At 46.0% G+C, this 13,044-nt stretch overlaps 1 pseudogene; it reads left to right on the top strand.

Moving 5' to 3' along the window:
• The first annotated feature begins 4,132 nt into the window (after nucleotides 1-4,132).
• LOC137595087 (zinc finger protein 3-like) lies at nucleotides 4,133-9,833 on the top strand (annotated as a pseudogene).
• The last annotated feature ends 3,211 nt before the right edge of the window (nucleotides 9,834-13,044 follow it).

The following is a 13,044-nucleotide window of genomic DNA, read 5'->3' as shown; positions in this document are numbered from 1 at the left end:
ATTAAAGTGGTTTGTTTTCAGCAAAGAGCGAGTGTTTTATTGTGCGTGTCACTTTCCTGATCAATGACTGTCTTCTGCTCTGGCCCTGTGTTCCTACCGAGGTCGTGGCTCATCCATCCCACACAGCTGAGGGGCATAGGCTGTAGACCTGTGTGTTCTGTCTGGGCTGCTGACCCCTTAGGTCAGAGTGGGGGGGTTGGAGGACCAGCTGAGACAAAAATGAATTGAACTGAATTACAGTTCTACCAGTTTGAGTACTTTAGATCAGACTTGACATTTTCATATTAATGAAGGTGTGCCAGTAAAAAAATGGCTGAGTTCTCTTCTTCTCTGTCCACCGTCCTCCAGGATTCGGGGTCTGCTCCAGGTTTCTGCCTGTTAAAGAACGTTTTACCACACCACTGTTTTGTTTCTGATTGGGAAATAGGCTTGAGAGACCAGTTTAGACCAGCTCTATATGTAAGGAACCATGTGATGCCTTCTGTTTTGGATTTGGCGCTATATTTAGACAAAAATTGACAAGGTGAACTCATGCTTTAACGTTGTAACCATAACAACAGTCACGCATCCACTTCATCTACCAGGTTCTACATCAAATGTCCTTCATGTGAGTGTTGTAGTTTCTGCTGACAGATGATGTCCATCTCTACGGAGAAGCCCTGATAGTGTTGAACCCCATTGGGAACCAGCTCACTACTGGTTAGTGAGCTGGTTCCCATTCTCACTACCTTGGGGAAGACCAAGGAGATGGTGGTGGACTTCAGGAGGAAGAGACACTCCCTCCCCCCCTGCACATCGGAGGAGCAGCTGTGGAGGTGGTCTCCAGCTACAGGTACTTGGGGGTTCAACTCACTGAGGACCTCACCTGGAGCTGTAACACCTCCTACCTGCTCAGGAAGGCCCACCAGCGGCTCTACTTCCTCAGGAAGCTGAGGCGTGCTGGACGGGGGGGTCCCGTCCTGAAGGCCTTCTACAGGGGAGCGGTGGAGGGCATCCTCACCACCAGCATCACCGTGTGGCACGGCAGCAGCTCTGCAGCAGACAGGAAAGCTCTGCAGAGGGTGGTGAAGGCTGCACAGAGGACTGTAGGGGGTGGCCTACCTACCACCACAGAAATCTACACAAGTAGGTGTAGAAGGAGGGCCACCCACATCATGAGAGACCCCACCCACCCAGAAAAACAGTCTGTTCCAACCCCTCCCCTCAGGCAGGAGACTACGGCGCATCCGGAGCAGGACCACCAGCAGGACTTTTGCCAAATCAAAGATGCGAATCAAACCTATGACTTCCATACCGGATCGGTCGAGGCCCGGGTTAACAACGACCGCCATCGGTGCTGTTGACCTACAGGGTGCCGATGGAAATTGGATTACTGTTGGTCGAAGAAGGAGAGGAGGAAAGTGTGTTTGTAGGAAGAGAGAGAAGAGGAACACCAAGAGTATAGGACTGAGAGTAGGGACGTTGAATGTTGGAACTATGACAGGAAAAGGTAGAGAGTTGGTTGACATGATGCAGAGGAGGAAGGTAGACATACTGTGTGTACAGGAGACCAGGTGGAAAGGAAGCAAGGCTAGAAGTTTAGGAGCAGGGTTCAAGTTGTTCTATCATGGTGTAGATGGGAAGAGAAATGGAGGAGGAGTTATCTTGAAGGAGGAGTTTGTTAGGAATGTCCTGGAGGTAAAAAGAGTGTCAGATAGAGTGATGAGTCTGAAGCTAGAAATAGAAGGTGTGATGTTCAATGTTGTTAGTGGGTATGCTCCACAGGTAGGATGTGAGCTGGAGGAGAAGGAGAAATTCTGGTCGGACCTTGATGAAGTGATGCAGAGCATGCCTAGAAGTGAGAGAGTTGTCATTGGAGCAGACTTCAATGGACATGTTGGTGCAGGAAACAGAGGTGATGAGGAGGTGATGGGCAGGTTTGGTATCCAGGAGAGGAACGCAGAAGGACAGATGGGAGTTGACTTTGCAAAAAGGATGGAAATGGCTGTAGTGAATACTTTCTTCCAGAAGAGGCAGGAACATAGAGTGACCTATAAGAGTGGAGGTAGGAGCACACAGGTAGACTACATCTGGTGTAGACGGTGTAACCTGAAGGAGATCAGTGACTGTAAAGTAGTGGTAGGTGAGAGTGTAGCCAAACAGCATAGGATGGTGGTGTGTAGGATGACTCTGGTGGTGAGGAAGATGAAGAGGACAAAGGCAGAGCAGAAGACGAAATGGTGGAAGCTGAAAAAGGAAGAGTGTTGCATGACTTTTAGGAAGGAGTTAAGACAGGATCTGGGTGGTCAGGAGGTGCTTCCAGATGACTGGACAACTACAGCTAATGTGATCAGGGAGACAGGTAGGAGAGTACTTGGTGTGTCATCTGGAAGGAAAGTAGATAAGGAGACTTGGTGGTGGAATGAGGAGGTACAGGAGTGTATACAGAGAAAGAGGTTAGCTAAGAAGAAGTGGGACACTGAGAGGACTGAGGAGAGTAGACAGGAGTACAGGGAGATGCAGCGTAAGGTGAAGGTAGAGGTAGCAAAGGCCAAACAAGAAGCTTATGATGACTTGTATGCTAGGTTGGACAGTAAGGAGGGAGAGACTGATCTATACCGGTTGGCGAGACAGAGAGACAGAGATGGGAAGGACGTGCAGCAGGTTAGGGTGATTAAGGATAGGGATGGAAGTCTATTGACAGGTGCCAGTAGTGTGATGGGAAGATGGAAAGAGTACTTTGAAGAGTTGATGAACGTGGAAAATGAGAGAGAACAAAGACTAGAAGAGGTGACTGTTGTGGACCAGGAAGTAGCAAAGATTAGTCAGGATGAAGTGAGGAGGGCATTGAAGAGGATGAAGAGTGGAAAGGCAGTCGGTCCTGATGATATACCTGTAGAGGTATGGAAGTGTCTAGGAGAGGTGGCAGTAGAGTTTCTGACTGGGTTGTTCAACAGGATCTTAGATAGTGAGAAGATGCCTGAGGAATGGAGGAGAAGTGTGCTGGTGCCCATTTTTAAGAACAAGGGAGATGTGCAGAGTTGTGGCAACTACAGAGGAATAAAGCTGATGAGCCATACGATGAAGTTATGGGAGAGAGTAGTGGAAGCTAGACTAAGGGCAGAAGTGAACATTTGTGAGCAGCAGTATGGTTTCATGCCAAAACAGAGTTCTACAGATGCAGTATTTGCTTTGAGGATGTTGATAGAGAAGTACAGAGAAGGCCAGAGGGAGCTGCATTGTGTTTTTGTAGATCTGGAGAAAGCTGACGACAGGGTGTCCAGAGAGGAACTGTGGTATTGTATGAGGAAGTCTGGAGTGGCAGAGAAGTATGTTAGAGCGGTGCAGGACATGTATGAGGACTGTAAGACAGTGGTGAGGTGTGTGTAGGTGTGACAGAGGAGTTCAAGGTGGAGGTGGGACTGCATCAGGGATCAGCTTAGAGGTTCTGGAGATAAAGTCAGAGAGGCCAGACTGAGATGGTTTGGACATGTCCAGAGGAGAGATAGTGAATATATTGGTAGAAGGATGCTGAGTTCTGAACTGCCAGGCAGGAGGCCCAGAGGAAGACCAAAGAGGAGGTTTATGGATGTAGTGAAAGAGGACATGAAGGTAGTTGGTGTGAGAGAAGAGGATGAGAAGACAGGGTTAGATGGAGGACACTGATTGGCTGTGGCGACCCCTGCAGGGGAAAGCCGAAACGAAAAGAAGAAGATAGTGTATATATGTAATGGTGTGGGTAGATGTTTTTATATTATAGTTAAATTCATGATTAATTTGGGGAAATTCGTCTGTCTTTTATTTTGAAACCTGTCAGGTGCATTGTGGGTAACCCGCAGCAGAAAGATGCTGACGTGCCGTGGGTAAGTTGGTCCGATGCAGGCTCGTTGACGATGTCTTAAAGTGTTGTTTAGATGTTTTCTGTTGGTTATGACGAGTCTATATTATGTGATTCTGTAACGCTAATAGATCGGTCGGGTATCGACCCGCTGACGGCGTGTCTGTGTCGAAAAGTAATCCCGCCAAAACGTTGCTGTTTGTCGGACTCCTAACGCTGGTTCTTGTGTCTTCAGTGTCTCGGAGTTTGTTTCGTCCAGAGTCGCTTCTGTCACGTGTCGACGGCCCCTGCTGGATGTTTACAATGTCTCGCGAAGCCGCGAATGCGTCCTCAACCGGTCACGTGGTAGTGCAACTCCGCACGTCACCACTGACGTCATCAAGCCGCGCCTGTGGCCTCTCCCGTCGGACCCCCCGAGTCCCGGCTGTAGCTCCGACAAAGAGCGGGTTGAACCTGAACGGAGCTAAATGGTGTCAACGTGGAGTCGGAGCGTCTGGAGAGATTCTCTGCTGTCTGCCTTTGTCTCTGGAGCTCCACGCGTGGATCAGCTCGTCCCGTCAAGCTAACGAAGCTAGCTTAGCCTGCTAGCCGGAAACCATCTCCACTCGGAGCACCTCAGCAAACAGATCGGAACGGATCGAGTCTGGAGGAAAAGTTGTGCTGTGAAGGAGTCCAGATGTGTGACGTCCAGACGCTGAGAGCTTTTGTCCTGCAGCGACTAACTGCTGCTGCTGAAGACATCATGGAGCACTTTGTGAGAACGTTAGCAAACGAGGAGACACTTTGTGGACGACAGAAGCTCCTGGAGGCTGTTTTCAGTCCTCAGGTCCACCTCCAGAGAGCAGGTGGGTTCCTGTCGGTTCTTTCTGGGTTCAGCTTCTCTGCTGGATTCCACACGTGTGAACCATTCAGTGGTGATTTCTTCACCTGGTAGTGATGGTTCTAAAGTTGTGGTGTCAGCGCTTTGAGTGTCAGCAGCGTCTTCAAGGTGTGTTTGTTTCATCATTCTCAGACGTCCAGCTGCTGGTGGGGACTAAAGAAGAGGTTGACCCTGAGCAGCAGGATTTAAGGTCCCCTCTGGACCAGGACGACCCCCCAGAACCTCCACACGTCAAAGAGGAACAGGAGGAACTACAGACCAATCAGGAGGGAGAGCTGCTGAAGGTCAAGGGTCAACCATCACCACCAGGTGAAAAGAAAGTGAATGAAGTGTGTTTGGAGAAGAAAAGAGTTGTTGAATGAGAGAAATGAGATGAAGATAGGAGAGGAGTGATCATCATCATCATCATCATCATCATCATCATCATCATCATCATGTTCCTTCTCTGAAGGTTTATCTTCTTGATCTTCTCACGTATCAATGATACACTTAAAGTTGTCTCCATGGTTTCTTGTCTGATTGTTGGGGATCCATGTCCAACAGTCTTTCAGTCTTTGTCCATTTTGAGGACCGTTGGTCAAACACTTTCTGCTTTCTGATGTCTGCATTGTTCATCCTAGATGGGTGCTAAATGTTTCAGCTCACCAGCAATGCAGATGAGTTGATCGATGTAATACCAGTTGTTTAGTGGAAGTCCACGTTTGAGTATTTGAACTTCCTCTCCTCTCTCCGACCTTCGCTCATACTATCCTCATCCTCCTCCCTTCGTCTCCTATATACACCTTTCACCATCTTCCTCTCTCCTGGCTTTCATCGAGGGCAGACGTATTCCTCCTTGTCTCGTCTTCTCTGTCTAACTCTCATCACTGCTTCTCCTGTCTGGAGAACTTCTGTCTGCTCTGTCTCTTCAAAAACCATCAGGACCATTTATGGAACTGAGAAGCTGGACTCTCAACTCAGTGGATAAAATGGTTTCAACATGGAAGCCCTGATTGGATGTTTACGTGAGGGACTCTTGGGAGGGGTGGAGAGTTATATACCTTCATGTGTTTGGATTTATAATATCAGGGCTTCTGCCCCGTGGAGTGAGCGTTGTCCTGGTGATTCAAAAAATTGGAAAGATGTCAGCAAAACACAAACTCCAAAGGCTGACTGAGTTTTTAGGTGAGATGGTCCAGGTGTGAATTTTTTATCCCGAACCTTTTTATTTTTATTTATTTATTTAGTTAATTTTTTCAGACATGTTAATATAACAGACTTCACACCTTCATCATATTTACAACATCAACAACAACATCCAATAATAAGGGGGCTGACGGTAGAAGCCAATAGGTTTGTGAAACTCCCCCAGAATCAACAAACATCTCATTAGAATATATAATCAACAAACTCAGACATTAAAAGTCTTCAACCAGCTCCTCCAGTGAATTCTGACAGACGTTCATACCCTTATCCACTTCCAGATATTAGCCTTTACCCTAGAGTATAACCATGTTTACATTCTTCCCAGGAACACAAGGTTTGTTAACATCATGGATAGTCAAAACTAGATGTTGACCTTACCAGTGTTCTCCACAAGAATATAATGATCATATTAACCTCTTTCAGCAGACAGTGTTTAAGAAGAATTAACCAGTTAGTTACACTTTAACAAACTGGGTATTATATTGTCAAAAGATATCAACATGCTCTTTAAAGTCTCAAGTTAATGTTATCCCATGTTATCACAAATACATGTTGTTTTGTTCATTAGTCCGTGTTTCTGACATCAATGATGTTGATTTTTTCGACTGTTCCATGAAAGACTTGATGTGCCCAAAATCGTAGAGCTCCACTATTGAAGTGACTCTGTTGTATTGATCTCTGGTGTAGTAACAATTCTTGTCCGTCTTTATTGATCATATTTCACCAACTCCTCTGCACTCCTGATCACCATTGTTTTCATCTGGTCTGGAGAAAGCCCCTTTGTTCTGATCAAGATCCTGCAGTTGTTGGTCCAGGTGTTGGCCCAGTTGTTGGCCCAGTTGTTGGTCCAGGTGTTGGTCCAGGTGTTGGTCCAAGTGTTGGTCCAGGTGTTGGTCCAGGTGTTGTCCATCAGTCCATTCGTCTTCAGTTGTCGAGCTTTTTTAGCGATATCAGCATTCTTTTTAGTGAGATTCTCATTAATGTAGACATTTTTTCCTTTCAGTTTGAAGCCTTGTTTCAGAAGAACAATTTTGTGTTTATGATTGTTGAATTTCATCACTGCAGGTGGTCTCCTACCTCCAGATGGTGATGGGTAACATGTCTCAATCTGGTCTGCAGAAGAGGAAGGTAGACATACTGTGTGTCCAGGAAACCAGGTGGAAAGGTAGCAAGGCTAGAAGTTTAGGAGCAGGGTTCAAGTTGTTCTATCATGGTGTAGATAGGAAGAGAAACGGAGTTGGCGTTATCTTGAAGGAGGAGTTTGTTAGGAATGCCCATTACAGAAATTTAATTCGAAAATTATTCATTTTCTATGTTTATGAAACACTAATTTATCAGTTGGGATATTTCATAATTTATGGGTTAATTAGAGCAATGACTACCAAATATAAATGTATGCTTTTCTTTGTTGTTCAGATGTCCAGCTGCTGTTGATGACCAAAGAAGAGGCTGAGGATTTCCTCCCAGAGTTTCCACACATCAGAGAGGAACAGGAAGAAGTCCAGACCAATCAGAAAAACAAGCAGCTGCAAGAGCTGAAGGACGAAGATGTCACAGAGTTAACATTTTCCTCAGTTCCTGTGAAGAGTGAAGATGATGAAGAGCAGCCTCAGTCCTTCTTGCCTCATGATGAAGAGATGAAAACAGAGGTTGGTGGAGAACCAGAACCAGACCCAAACAGTTACTTTCAGAGAGATGGACGTTTACAACCAGATGAAGACCAGATGTCAGACTCCTCTGAACCAGAGGATGGAGACAGTTGTGACCTGGAGGAGACCAGTGAACCTCAGTCAGACTTCAACCAGTTGAGAAACAACCAAGAACCTGAATGTAATCCTGGGCCTACACCAGTTAGGTCCTCTGAACGTGGTTCAAGCTCTGGTGACAAGAACCGTCTGCAGGAACACAGTGGAGTTGAGAAAAGATTTAGTTGTTCAGTTTGTAAAGAGAGTTTTCCTTTGAGATCACGTTTTAATATTCATATGAGAATCCACACAGGAGAGAAACCCTCAAAGTGTTCAGTGTGTGGTAAACCATTTAGACATGCTGGAAATGTAAGGTACCACATGAGAATCCACACAGGAGAGAAACCCTTCAGGTGTTCAGTGTGCAGTAAAGAATTTACAAAGGCTGCATGTCTCAAACAACACCTGAGAACCCACACTGGAGAGAAACCCTTCAGTTGTTCACTGTGCAGTAAAGAATTTACGCGGGCTGCAAGTCTAAAACGACACCTGAGAACCCACACAGGAGAGAAACCCTTCAGTTGTTCAGTATGCGGTAAAATATTTAGTCGGGCTGGATATCGAAGAGAACACATGAGAATCCACACTGGAGAGAAACTCTTCACTTGTTCAACGTGCAGTAAAAAATTTACTCACTCTGGAAACCTAACACGACACATGAGAATCCACACAAGAGAGAAACCCTTCCGAGTGTTCAGTGTGCAGTAGAGTATTTAGACACGATGGACTTCTAAGGTACCACATGAGAATCCACACAGGAGAGAAACCCTTCAAGTGTTTAACGTGCAGTAAAGAATTTACTCACTCTGGAAGTCTAAAACGACACATGAGAATCCACACTCAGGAGAACCCCACCAGTTAAAGTGTTGTAATAGTGCTGTCAGGCGATTAATTACAAATCCTGTAATTAGATTAATTTTTTAAATCTAATTAATCACATTTTAATCTCATACCTGCTAAAGGTCCCCAAATAAATTGGAATTCTAGGACATTACAAAAATGTAGTGCATGACTAATCAATAGAATACACCAAGAAGAGAAGAGAAGATTTGAAATCCACATTTTTATTGGTTAAGTGTGTTTTATTGATGAAATTCAAAAGAAAAAAGGCCAAACACATCAGCAAACCAATTAGGCCAGGTGCATTTCTGAAAAATGTAATACGAATACAGTTAAATAAAATACAGAAATAAAATAAGGCTGAGTCTGAAACAGGCACATAAGCAGACTCTCAATCAGAATGAATACTAAAGCTGACTCAATACAGCAATTCACAATGAATAGTAGAACATGTCTCTGAGTAAGGAAACTAAATAGTAAGATGCCAACAGGCTTTTCCTTTAAAGGGTAAGAGAATGTTCAACTCTGTGTCCTTCAATGTTTTACATTTAAATGATACGTTAGTCTGGAGCTGCTTCAGTGATACGAAGATTCTCTTTTACAAAAGGTACAAATATAATAATAATAATGGATTAGATTTCTATAACGCTTTTCTGGACCCTCAAAGACTCTTTCCATCGGATCCATTATTCATCCACTCCTCCTTCATACCTGGTGGTGGTAACTACGTGTGTAGCCACATCTGCCCTGGGGCAGACTGACGGAGGGTCTACGGGGCAGAATCACTGCGTTTTTGTTGATAGTCCGTCTTTATTCTTTCTAGAAATAAACTTTCCTCCCAAAGGTCCAGTGGTCTTGCCTCGCTCTCCTGTGTCGCGTCCATCTCTGTTGTCAGTCACTCTGCTTCTGACTAGTGGGGCAGGTAGGAAGTGACGTCACTGCAGCCTACGGGTCCCTCAATGGGACAAATTTAAAATGCTTGCACATTGACTTGCCACTCGCGATTAATTGTGTTAATTTTTATTGCGTGTTAATTTGCAGCGTAATTAATTCTTCTAATTAATGCGTTAAAGTGACAGCCCTAGTTTGTAATAAAAGCTTTTGTTAAATAGTTAAATTCCGTAAACACTTGTGTGTACATGACAGTACGAAACGTCTTTTCAGCTTGTCCTGTTAGGGCTCACCACAGCATGTCATCCTTTTCTATTTTCGGTCAACACTCATATTTTGTTTGTCAAATATTTCTTTTAGTCTGGATGTCCATTTGTGCCCCCGCAGGGCTATAGATGTCGGGGGTTGAGCCCGGGAAAGCCCACGTGATAAATGTGCTCTACCTCTGATAGACATCTCCAACGCATGTGTGTTCATGACAGTTATGGTATTAATTAATTTACATGATTAAAGTGGTTTGTTTTCAGCAAAGAGCGAGTGTTTTATTGTGCGTGTCACTTTCCTGATCAATGACTGTCTTCTGCTCTGACCCTGTGTTCCTACCGAGGTCGTGGCTCATCCATCCCACACAGCTGAGGGGCACAGGCTGTAGACCTGTGTGTTCTGTCTGGGCTGCTGACCCCTTAGGTCAGAGGGGGGGGGTTGGAGGACCAGCTGAGACAAAAATGAATTGAACTGAATTACAGTTCTATCAGTTTGATTACTTTAGATCAGACTTGACATTTTCATATTAATGAAGGTGTGCCAGTAAAAAAATGGCTGAGTTCTCTTCTTCTCTGTCCACCGTCCTCCAGGATTCGGGGTCTGCTCCAGGTTTCTGCCTGTTAAAGAACGTTTTACCACACCACTGTTTTGTTTCTGATTGGGAAATAGGCTTGAGAGACCAGTTTAGACCAGCTCTATATGTAAGGAACCATGAGATGCCTTCTGTTTTGGATTTGGCGCTATATTTAGACAAAAATTGACAAGGTGAACTCATGCTTTAACATTGTAACCATAACAACAGTCACGCATCCACTTCATCTACCAGGTTCTACATCAAATGTCCTTCATGTGAGTGTTGTAGTTTCTGCTGACAGATGATGTCCATCTCTACGGAGAAGCCCTGATAGTGTTGAACCCCATTGGGAACCAGCTCACTACTGGTTAGTGAGCTGGTTCCCATTCTCACTACCTTGGGGAAGACCAAGGAGATGGTGGTGGACTTCAGGAGGAAGAGACACTCCCTCCCCCCCTGCACATCGGAGGAGCAGCTGTGGAGGTGGTCTCCAGCTACAGGTACTTGGGGGTGCAACTCACTGAGGACCTCACCTGGAGCTGTAACACCTCCTACCTGCTCAGGAAGGCCCACCAGCGGCTCTACTTCCTCAGGAAGCTGAGGCGTGCTGGACGGGGGGGTCCCGTCCTGAAGGCCTTATACAGGGGAGCGGTGGAGAGCATCCTCACCACCAGCATCACCGTGTGGCACGGCAGCAGCTCTGCAGCAGACAGGAAAGCTCTGCAGAGGGTGGTGAAGGCTGCACAGAGGACTGTAGGGGGTGGCCTACCTACCACCACAGAAATCTACACAAGTAGGTGTAGAAGGAGGGCCACCCACATCATGAGAGACCCCACCCACCCAGAAAAACAGTCTGTTCCAACCCCTCCCCTCAGGCAGGAGACTACGGCGCATCCGGAGCAGGACCACCAGCAGGACTTTTGCCACATCAAAGATGCGAATCAAACCTATGACTTCCATACCGGATCGGTCGAGGCCCGGGTTAACAACGACCGCCATCGGTGCTGTTGACCTACAGGGTGCTGTTGACCTACAGGGTGCTGTTGACCTACAGGGCGCCGGTGGAAATTGGATTACTGTTGGTCGAAGAAGGAGAGGAGGAAAGTCTGTTCGTAGGAAGAGAGAGAAGAGGAACGCCAAGAGTATAGGACTGAGAGTAGGGACGTTGAATGTTGGAACTATGACAGGAAAAGGTAGAGAGTTGGTTGACATGATGCAGAGGAGGAAGGTAGACATACTGTGTGTCCAGGAGACCAGGTGGAAAGGTAGCAAGGCTAGAAGTTTAGGAGCAGGGTTCAAGTTGTTCTATCATGGTGTAGATGGGAAGAGAAATGGAGTAGGAGTTATCTTGAAGGAGGAGTTTGTTAGGAATGTCCTGGAGGTAAAAAGAGTGTCGGATAGAGTGATGAGTCTGAAGCTAGAAATAGAAGGTGTGATGTTCAATGTTGTTAGTGGGTATGCTCCACAGGTAGGATGTGAGCTGGAGGAGAAGGAGAAATTCTGGTTGGACTTTGATGAAGTGATGCAGAGCATGCCTAGAAGTGAGAGAGTTGTCATTGGAGCAGACTTCAATGGACATGTTGGTGCAGGAAACAGAGGTGATGAGGAGGTGATGGGCAGGTTTGGTATCCAGGAGAGGAACTCAGAAGGACAGATGGTAGTTGACTTTGCAAAAAGGATGGAAATGGCTGTAGTGAATACTTTCTTCAGAAGAGGCAGGAACATAGGGTGACCTATAAGAGTGGAGGTAGGAGCACACAGGTAGACTACATCTGGTGTAGACGGTGTAACCTGAAGGAGATCAGTGACTGTAAAGTAGTGGTAGGTGAGAGTGTAGCCAAACAGCATAGGATGGTGGTGTGTAGGATGACTCTGGTGGTGAGGAAGATGAAGAGGGCAAAGGCCGAGCAGAAGACGAAATGGTGGAAGCTGACAAAGGAACAGTGTTGCATGACTTTTAGGAAGGAGTTAAGACAGGCTCTGGGTGGTCAGGAGGTGCTTCCAGATGACTGGACAACTACAGCTAATGTGATCAGGGACACAGGTAGGAGAGTACTTGGTGTGTCATCTGGAAGGAAAGTAGATAAGGAGACTTGGTGGTGGAATGAGGAGGTACAGGAGTGTATACAGAGAAAGAGGTTAGCTAAGAAGAAGTGGGACACTGAGAGGACTGAGGAGAGTAGACAGGAGTACAGGGAGATGCAGCGTAAGGTGAAGGTAGAGGTAGCAAAGGCCAAACAAGAAGCTTATGATGACTTGTATGCTAGGTTGGACAGTAAGGAGGGAGAGACTGATCTATACCGGTTGGCAAGACAGAGAGACAGAGATGGGAAGGACGTGCAGCAGGTTAGGGTGATTAAGGATAGGGATGGAAGTCTATTGACAGGTGCCAGTAGTGTGATGGGAAGATGGAAAGAGTACTTTGAAGAGTTGATGAACGTGGAAAATGAGAGAGAACAAAGACTAGAAGAGGTGACTGTTGTGGACCAGGAAGTAGCAAAGATTAGTCAGGATGAAGTGAGGAGGGCACTGAAGAGGATGAAGAGTGGAAAGGCAGTCGGTCCTGATGATATACCTGTAGAGGTATGGAAGTGTCTAGGAGAGGTGGCGGTAGAGTTTCTGACTGGGTTGTTCAACAGGATCTTAGATAGTGAGAAGATGCCTGAGGAATGGAGGAGAAGTGTGCTGGTGCCCATTTTTAAGAACAAGGGAGATGTGCAGAGTTGTGGCAACTACAGAGGAATAAAGCTGATGAGCCACACAATGAAGTTATGGGAGAGAGTAGTGGAAGCTAGACTAAGGGCAGAAGTGAACATTTGTGAGCAGCAGTATGGTTTCATGCCAAAAC

This window comes from Antennarius striatus, chromosome 5 (genome assembly GCF_040054535.1).
Source record: "Antennarius striatus isolate MH-2024 chromosome 5, ASM4005453v1, whole genome shotgun sequence".
NCBI lineage: Eukaryota > Metazoa > Chordata > Actinopteri > Lophiiformes > Antennariidae > Antennarius > Antennarius striatus.
The sequence above is the reverse complement of the archived record's forward strand: the minus strand, read 5'-3'. Positions and strand labels throughout refer to the sequence as shown.